Source organism: Pavona decussata, unplaced genomic scaffold (assembly GCF_977016875.1).
Source record: "Pavona decussata unplaced genomic scaffold, jaPavDecu1.1 SCAFFOLD_175, whole genome shotgun sequence".
Classification (NCBI taxonomy): domain Eukaryota; kingdom Metazoa; phylum Cnidaria; class Anthozoa; order Scleractinia; family Agariciidae; genus Pavona; species Pavona decussata.
In genome coordinates, this window is record NW_028145586.1 from 3,175,879 (window position 1) to 3,185,716 (window position 9,838).

Sequence of the window (9,838 nt, forward strand, 5' to 3'; positions counted from 1 at the left end):
TTCAAACTTGAAGCTCCTAATTTGCATAATTGAAAAATACTGGTGTTCTTATCAGGGTCTTAGAAAAGTCTTGCCGCACGATTGTCTTTTATTATAAGTACGACACAAAAACAACTACAAGATCATTACTGTAGGAAGTCTCATTTTTGGTTTACGTGTATTTTAATTCACGTGCAAGATTTGAAGCAAAGTTTTGAGGATCTTAGGGAGACAGCCACTTAAGTTCGAGCCAGTACGCAAGAGGGGAAAATGTTAAGACCTTTAACCTGCAAGAAGATTAAAATGAGGACACTGAAGAATAAGCCTGTTCTTTGTTGCAAGAAATGATGAAGATGTCAAAGGAAGATGATGAAGACATTATATTTGAACGAGTTCGCCGCATGTCTTCTTGGAAGTAAAACCAGAGTTCTTAGAAAACTAGGCCACTGAGTTATGGTAAAGTTTAGCTTTTAAGATAAAGAGTTCGTTTGGTCATACGTAAAGAATCTAAAAGGCACCGGAAGAGCGAAGAAATAAAACGAACAGCCTTATTTTTGGGTTAATAAACAGTTAATGGTCAAGGCTACAGTGGAGTGGTAAAAGAAAACAAACCTTCCTTATTATGGGAAAATCATGAGCAGCAACTCAGCAGGATGGACATCAGTAAATTAGTATACAGAATGACGACTTAGTTTATTATTTAAAATATTGTTTGTTTTGTCCTTTGCACTAACAAGTGCAGTGCTAATTCAACCCCCACTGTTTAATTTCATTTATTATATGGCTGGCTCCGCGAGCGGGCAAGATGAGTCAAATTCTGCGCTGTGATTGGCTACCCGAGCGGGCAAGATGGAGCTATCTTGCCCGCTCGGGATTACCCGTTGCTCCGTCCGCTTGGCATCGAAAGTTTAATCCAAACAACAATGCGGGTTTTCTTCGATTTTCTCGTTGTTTTGGGGGAAAACGCCCACTAAAAAGTTCGGTAAACTCTCAACATTTACCTAAAGGAAAGGAAGGAGAATGGAATCGTCCTGGTGTAGTGAAAACTTCGTTTCAGCTACAATGAATGTGAGTTGAATTGGTGAGTTGCTCTGCGTGTAGTATTTTAGATAGAATTGATTTTGAAAAACTTATTGTCTAAAGTCGAGTGCCAAATTGATAAGTTCTCTAGGTTTGCAATGACTGTATTTAAATCATAGCGTAGTGGAAGTTGCGGTTACTGTTTAGAGCAGTTCAGAAAAGTATTTTTGTTAAGTTCGCCGAAGAAGCTCACGTTTTTAATTCAGCCGCTTCTTGCTTGATGTAAACAACAAAATCGTGTCAAAGTTTCGCTCAGTTTTCTGATTTACCTGCTCTTTTTTTCGGCTTATGTTTGCATATAATCTCAAAATCTATTGTTTCATTCAAGAATTAATGATTGGAAGCCGAAAACTGTGAAAAAATTTTTTATTATTTACGCCACCGCGCGATCGCCTGAAAATAGCGAGTTTGCCGGATTTTATTCAAATTTTCCCGCTCTTGCGAAAATCTAAATTTTTCGTTCTCGATAATTGTACACTTCCTTTAAGCCATTATAAAGTTAGAGCCCTAAGATAATTTAGGATTCCTTGTTTTCCACCATTACATGCTAATCCAAAGGTGCACTGAAAATAAATCTTGCACCGGCCGGCTATGAAGAATTTCTTTCCGAGTAGAGCAGTTTTATGTCGTGTTTTGTTATTGTAGTTTTAACTTGATGGTAAAGCCATATAATAAATCCTTTATTGACCAAGCTTGTTCGGTCAAGATGGCTGGATATTGGCCTCGTTCTTTTTTTGCGTTTTTATGAACCTCGACTTCGTCTCGGTCCATAAAAACGCAAAAAAAGAACTTGGCCAATATCCAGCCATCTTGACCTCACGCTTGGTCAATAACGCATATATATAAGCTTCAGAAATTCTTAATTATGCATGTTCTCTCTTTTGATTTTCCTGCATTCTTCTTTACATTAGTTTTCCGATGGTTTATTACTAGAACTGCCTCAAAATTTAGGTCACGAGTCAGCTTTATAATATGGGAAACTCGTATATTTAGCAAATAAAAATTGAGGCGTGTGAAAGCGTCACCAGAACATCTGCCAAAACTGTTTTAAGAGATTAGCGGACGTTTTACTTTAAAGGAAAACGGCAGTGCGTTTACCTTCCTCTTCTGGATCTGTTATGTTGTGTAGTCCCGTAAGCTAGCTTACGGTAAGCTTAAAAAAGCAAATTCTTCATAAATTGAAATCGTAAACAACAACTTACAAATGTGGAAAATGGCGGAAAGATCAAAGTCCTTTGGTTATTTCTACCGTTTGTGGTTGCCATTTTCAGGCTGTGTCGACACAATATTTTTTTTCAATGTGGATTAACTGGGAAACATAATTATGTCGCAGAAGCAAAATCTTCGTCCCTGAAGCAATGATGTTTTTACTTGATTCAAAGATGATTCCTTCCTTACAAGACGCCAGAGTTGCCTGCGCAACTTCTGTTGTTTCGTGCGGCTAAACTAGAATTAAGTCATTTTAATCCGCTGCAATGTGTCCGGCAACGTTTTATTTCCAAGTTTAGCTAGACCCTAAACATGAAGGCATATCTTTCTTTTCGCGTACAAACTTCAACTCGTATTTGCCAACAGGCGTTCGCAAACTTTATTCGACCTTAAGAAAAGACCTTAATGAGCAGTTTGCTGACAATGATGGCTTTGGGAGTGAAACTTTTATCACGGCAGTCACTGATAAACTGACAACTCTGCTCAAACTTAACTGAAGTTTTGCACCTAACCTTCTCCGCGATTTATTCATACGGTATTTAGGAAAGCTGATTTGATAGAAAAGGCCCAAATTAACGATGTTTTAAACCTTGGCTACACAAGGAAATATTGTCGCGCAAACATTACTACATTTTAAGTCGCTAAACTAGGAAGTGTTTCACTGGCATGCATACATTACGTCAATAGAGAAGTTGCAAACTTTCAACTTGAGAAATAAGGAATAAAGAAAAAAAGAGTTCAAGGATTCTACTCACCTCTCGAGCTTCTTTCCTTCGTATGATCTCATGCGCCAGTGACAGATGATCTTAACGTTAGCAAAACTTACCACTTGATATACAAGACATGGCACAGCAGGCTACTTAACTGATTGGCAAACCTTTTATTATCATTTTAATTACGAACTTGAATATTTTTCCAATAAAAACGTTCCCAGTATATTGTAAAAATAAAAACGTTTCCGAGATATTTATTCTATGAATATTGATATGAACCAAAAACGTTTTCTTGCCTTTTACATGACACAGAACAAAATTAAAGATAAAAATTATTGGCTGAAACAAACAACAACGACTTGAGTTTAAAATATTCTTGTCCTGTCAATTTGTTTTCTACCGACAGAGGACAACGATTTCACAAGGCAGACACATGACTACAAAGAACGCGCTTCTGCATTTGCACCGAGATGAACTAAAATAATCAAAACAGTGCTGTTTCCAAGTTTATTACGAAGTGCGATGGCGGTTATTACAAAGTGCGACAGCTTATTTTATTACAAAGTGCGATGAACAAACGCCTTAACGCCATATTATCCGTTTTATGTAATGTTAAAAACACGTGAGCAGCAGTGTTTTATCGGGATTTAAAACCACGAGGCGCAGCCGAGTGGTTTTAGACCCGTTAAAACACGTACAGGTACTGCGAGTTTTTTGAACGTCTTTAAAAACATTCCTGGAAAAGCGTGTGTCAAGAGAGTTCTTAACAATGATGCTTTTGTGAACGTTGGAAATTAGCATACGAGAAAAAAACATTAAACATCGCATACTAATAAGGAGAAGGTTATATCGGGTTTTAAAACCACCCCACGTGATGTTTTATCGACCATTTGATAGGTCAATGGGCTTATGAATTATTAATGAAATATTAAATGTCTTCTAGATTGTATAAGTGATATTAGTATATCGTATTTATCAATATTATTGTTTAAGTACTTGATTCGTGATTTTTGGGTTGTCACACGTCCCTACAACCTATTGTTTTGAAACTCACCGTGTATAAATAAGTTATGGTTTGGTATGGTTTCCAAATGCTTTTGTGCCCAGGCCCCGTACTGAAGCTGCAAAGGGGGCGTTTAGCTATGAGAAAGACAGTAGCTAGCCAGACGAGGTCTGTGATTGGAGAACGAAACAATAGGTCATTGGTTGGAAACAATGGATCCCCCGCAGAAAACAATGGGAGTTAGAGTACTAGGGGACCAATGGAAATAGAGGTCTGGAAGAGGAGCTGAACTATCCTTAGCTATAGGGGGGCTGACATGTGGAATGGCCTTCGAAACAAACGTTAAGGTGAGACAAATCTCAACTCTTTCAAGTCAACTTTGTCTGGAACTGGGGCGGACTGAGGGAGTTTCGATAGTACTCATTTAGCTATAGCTCAGGTTAATTTTTGTGCAATTGTAGAATAGTTTCTTTTAGTATTGTTTATATTTATAGCTTTAGTGTCTATCTAGGATCATGTTATAATAGCTTTAGTGTCTTTTTAACTTCGTTGTTTTGTAATTTGTTATGTAAAGGGCTCACTGGAAAAACATTTTTAATGAAGTGATATCGTCAATAACGTTTTACTTACTTTAGCCGATGACTTTCCCTCCGCCTTCAGAACGACTTCTTTGGCACACCTTGTACTGTGAGCCGCTCGTCTCGAGCGAGCATTTTTCAGTTCGTAGTTTACTAAATTTTCTCAACTCTCTCACAAGATAACTTGAGAACAAAAACTGAGAAAAAGAATAAAAAACTTCGTAGTGAGGTTACTTGACTGAAGAAACAATTAGGATAACTGAGAAATTGGGAAACGAGAGGTGAAGATGGTGAGCGAGCTGAAGATAATCATGGCGGCGAAACCTTGTCAACGAGCAAGGTCATCGGAAGAGCTACAAAAAATTAAATTGAGGCTGAACGCGATCCCCGATGCCTACGATTGAATCGAGAAATCGATAGAGGCCTTCAAAATGTATAGGTATCGATTTCAACGTAAAGATCGTTAGATTGCCGTTGGTTGCCGAACGGGAAACCTGTGAACAAACAGCAAATCGCTGACTACAGCTTTTTGCAGAAATGGGTATTAATGGCATATGGAGGAAAACTGTGTTAATGGGGAAAGCTGAGAGTATGCTATCACTGCCTGGGCGATTGGAATACATTAGACAGAGAAAATAGAAATGCACCTAACCTAAAGATGTCGAAAGATTTCCAAAGACCGCAAAAGATGGCTCAGGAGTTTCTAAAAGAAACGTTAGCTACGGCTCACAAGAATTGTACGGTCATCATTTATGGGACCATTTAATGCTTTTTGTCGAAATTGAATCGACTTTACATCTATTCAATTGAAGGAAATCAGGATTAGTGATCCTCATTGCAGGTTAATCCTCATTGCAGGTTACTCCTCATTGCAGGTTAATCCTCATTGCAGGTGAGTCAGACCTAATTTGTATGTACGTTATTAGATCTACAGGCGGAGTTCAAACTTAAGCTGAACTTATGACCTGGCAGCAACCGTTGAGATAATCGTTTCTGATTTATTCACCATCCAAGTGTATATTGTTACGAACTCACGCAATGACCGGCTACCAGTTGGCTTGATAGCTCAGTTGGTAGAGCACAGCACTGGTACATATTTGGCAAAGCTGAAAGTGATCATTGTCACCGCTCTTTCAATGGGTATTTCCCGAGTTGTTGCTTGCCTTGGAGTTGGTTCTCCTTTTCTGGATGGGCACAAACTTACTGTAGACATTTAACATAACTTTTACAATTTACAACAGAATTGTCGTCCACGGTTACTTGCAGGAACATTTAATAAACAAAACTAGTGTATATTCCTATCTCTGCATGTTATTTTTATGGGAAGGATATAAGCAAAACTCGAGTGGAATTAGTTCTGTATTTAACATCTACCTTTTGTTCTCTAGATGGGATAACTAAATTTCTCATAATGAGGATCAGTCAGTAAAACTTAAAAAATAAATGGGTTGAGATGTTTTGATGTTTTGAACAACATAGTCAAGCAGATAAATTCGAGCCTGAATAAAGGCTGATAGCAAACCTGAAAGTGAGCATCGTCAACACGATGTTAATGGCGATATCCTGGGGGAGGGGGGAGGGGGTCCTCTCCTTGGAGTTGGCTCTTCCTTTCAGGCCGAGCACAAACTTACTGCAGAAATTTAACATAAACAGTGTATATTCATATCTCTGCATTTTATTTTTATGTCATGTTTGTACTACAACAAACAAACAAACAAAAGTCCTTATCCTGTTCAGTCTAAATCTAACTACAACAGTTGCTAGATTTATGGTTTAATTTTTCTCTTCTCAGTTTTTTTAGGAGGAACCTTCACCGCTTTCGTTTTTATTTCACTAATATGTATCCCATGGTTTAATGTGCTTCTCTCCGTTATCGGGTTCATATTTAGCCGCCTCATTACCGCACGTGTTGGTGTCATCAGGTTTTCCTCCGGTACCAAAACCAATTCTGGAGTCGCAGGTAGCGCAGCCCTTTTCATTGTTTCCAATAATACCGATTCGGGCTTTCGAATGATCGTAGCTGTCACCAACTACGTTGAATCCTTCTTTGTTACAGTTGATCTGCAGAGATGCTTCAGGGCCAATCAATGCCTTCCACCTATCTCGACCCAGAAAGATTGGTCGACGGCGGCCATCAGCGATCAGAGAGTACAGTGAAGTGCTTTTCTTGCTGATGACCAAGAACTTAACAGAGTGATTGCCAATCCTCATGCCGAGACAGATCTTGGAGAAATTCATGTTCCAATAACTCGGTAACTTGGTTTCCTGGTTGTCAAACCCTGTCGCACCTCCAGGACGATTGAATTCAGTTTTGTTGCTCCAGAATTTGGAATCGTAGTGAAACGTTGACTACAAAAGAAAACACGAAGTCATCGCTTCGAAATGTTTCAAAAAACCTTATTAGTTTGCTGAATCCCGTTACTTGTTGCATCAATCGTGCTAAATTGAACGTCAGTTTAAGTTCGTTAAGGAGTTCTTTTGACAGTGTGGAGATGGGGTTATTAAAGCATTGGTGACCATACCTTGAGCCTGGGGCTATGCCATGCTAATGAGTTCCCAGAACCGATGCGGTTTATTCATTAAACCAGTGACCAAAAAACCGAGGGCACTGGGAACAAGATGTTGTCTGCCCCATGGCCCCAGGTTATTAGGAAGTTTAAGAAACGAGGACGGCAACGGTAACGAGAACGCCACAAAACAATGGGCGTAATGAGCAAAAACAATCGCTTTGCACGTGCGTTTTATATTTTGGTACATTTCTTTGTCGTTCTCTGGAAAACAACAACGTGAAATAACTAAATCTTAGGTTTTCTCGAGAACGGGAGCGCATGACGCAAAATCGTCTCTATTTTTCCTTTCTTTGAAGTCGTTCATACTAATTTACTTCCTGGAGAGTTCGCCGGCATTTTCCAAGTTAAACAAATTTAAATGATTGCGAAATAGTTACAAAAACGAGAAGTTATATTTTTAATTGACGTTGTCGTTACCGTTGCCGTCCTCGTTTCTTAAACTCCCTATTGTCCTCACCGGGGACCTGTAGCATGCTCCTTATCCTCCGTAGTGTTGTTGTTTTTGTTTTTGTTACTTTCACTTACAAAGAATAATATCAGTTACGATCCAAGGATAGATTAGTGAAAACCACAACCTGTTGTTGATTTTACCTTGTGACCATCAATTTTCATGACCAGCGTCCATCCTCCATCTCCGCACCCATCAATTCCGGTCATGTGACAGTAAACAGGGATTCTTTCAATGTCCGTTTGCAGGATGTAAGCTTTATTGTCTCGAGATCTAAAAGGAGATTGAAATCAAAGTTAGCTACAGATTTACCTCTTACATATTAAATTATGGTATTATTATTATTATTATTACTATTATTATTATTATTATTATTATTATTATTATTATCAGTGATAAAGTAATAACCAAGGAATGTGTAGAATTCGCAGAGTAATAAAAACAACATCCTTGTTCAGGAAGACGAACAGTGCTAGCACATGATCCCAGCGTGCAATGCGCAAAGCTAATGAGCAATGCGCAAAGCTATTTACCTCTTAAATATTAAATTATTATTATTATTACTATTATTATTTTATCAATTAATTTTTCACCGTGATTGCTCTTCATTGATAAAGTAATGATTATGTATTTTAATTCCTCGGACGATGACTGATATCCTTAACTGGACCTCTCCACCTTCTCTAAAATTTGCATCTTTAAAAACTATTGAACCTGACGTAACATCCTTTATCAATTCCGTAGTTAACGCAAAGTCATCCTTGGAAAGGATGACATGCTTGGCCTACCCTGACGCCTGCTAGCTGAGGATTCTCCTTGTCATTTATGGCTCCTTCGTATATTTTGTGTCGCTTTCCGTTGAAACAGAAACAGAAACGACCAAGGAAACTGAAGCTCTTCCATGAGTTTGCCTTGGAGCTTTTCTTTTCAAGAAATTATTAGTCTCTATTCCTAAACTAAGAGGATGGCATGGGGGGTAAGGGTGGTGGGTTGTCAAGGGGTAGGGAGTGTCAAGGTCAATGAAATTGATCCATGCGCTATAAAAACCAGTTTGACACAGACGACGGGAGTGATGAGACCAAGCATTTGAATTACGGGGACATCTCTTTCTCTCCTTCTTTGGGGAGTCAAAAAAAGGCGTTGCTGGCAGAGTGAACAAGTCGCGGCTTACGAAAATAAGCACTGTATCATCCTCTTACAAAGTCCTATTAGCAGCCGTCTAAAAGTCATCTAACTTACTTGTTTCTCAGGTAAATATCTCTGCAGGATGCAAAAGAATCAGGACCTGTAAAGAAATCAGATATTGAAGAAAAACGTCCAAGCCTAGCTTTAATATCAAGAGCCGGAAACTAATAGCCCGAGCCAATTGAATTTTTGCCACAAATCATTTCAACAAAATCCTTTCAATCTTCAGTAAGGCGTGTTTCTTTGAAATCTATTGTGGGATTAGAAAACGTAAATTAATATATACCTTCGTTACCAAAATGAAACTAAAAAAAGAACTAAAAATATATTACTTTGTAAACATTAGTGTGCGACAATAGCGTTGTCGTAGTAAATAATTTAAAACTGAATTTTAATTTACTTTTCAGCGTCTACCTTTATTACAGAGCGTTAATCTTGTTGAGAAACACGAACTATGTCTAAATTAAACGGTTCGCTTAAAAAGTAGAAATAACATTCAAGTGTGCTAGAAATTAGATTGAACATCGCCTATTTACCCTTGAAAATTTTCCTTGCGCCGCCATTTGGATGTTATGAGGTCATACTGTTGCCGCTATTGTCAGTTACCAGAAGTTCTTTTAATTTTGCGTGAAACAATTGAGCGACCGTATTACGTCGTGAAATCTAAAATGGCCGTGCCCGGGAAAAAAAAAACGAAAAAACGCGATAATTAAATTCTGTTTTGTCCGACACAGAAATAATATTTCATGTGTGATCTTAATTATCATAAAATTTTGTGAACTTTTGCTACGAATTTCTACAAGAATTATCAATAGTTTAAAAAGCTATATCAAACACTTGAAAGAGTATTTCCTGCTATTTCCAAACACCTCGAAGTTGGTTAAAAAAAACTCGGCTGCGCCTCGTTTTTTCAACCTGCTTCTCGGTGTTTGAAAATCGGAGGAAACACTCTTCCTCGTGTTTGATCTTTTACTTCTCAAATTCATTAATACTTCATCAAGGGAAAACATAAAATCACTATCGTGACCGTGGTTTGGATATGTGATCCTAATTACCATAAAATTTTGCCAACT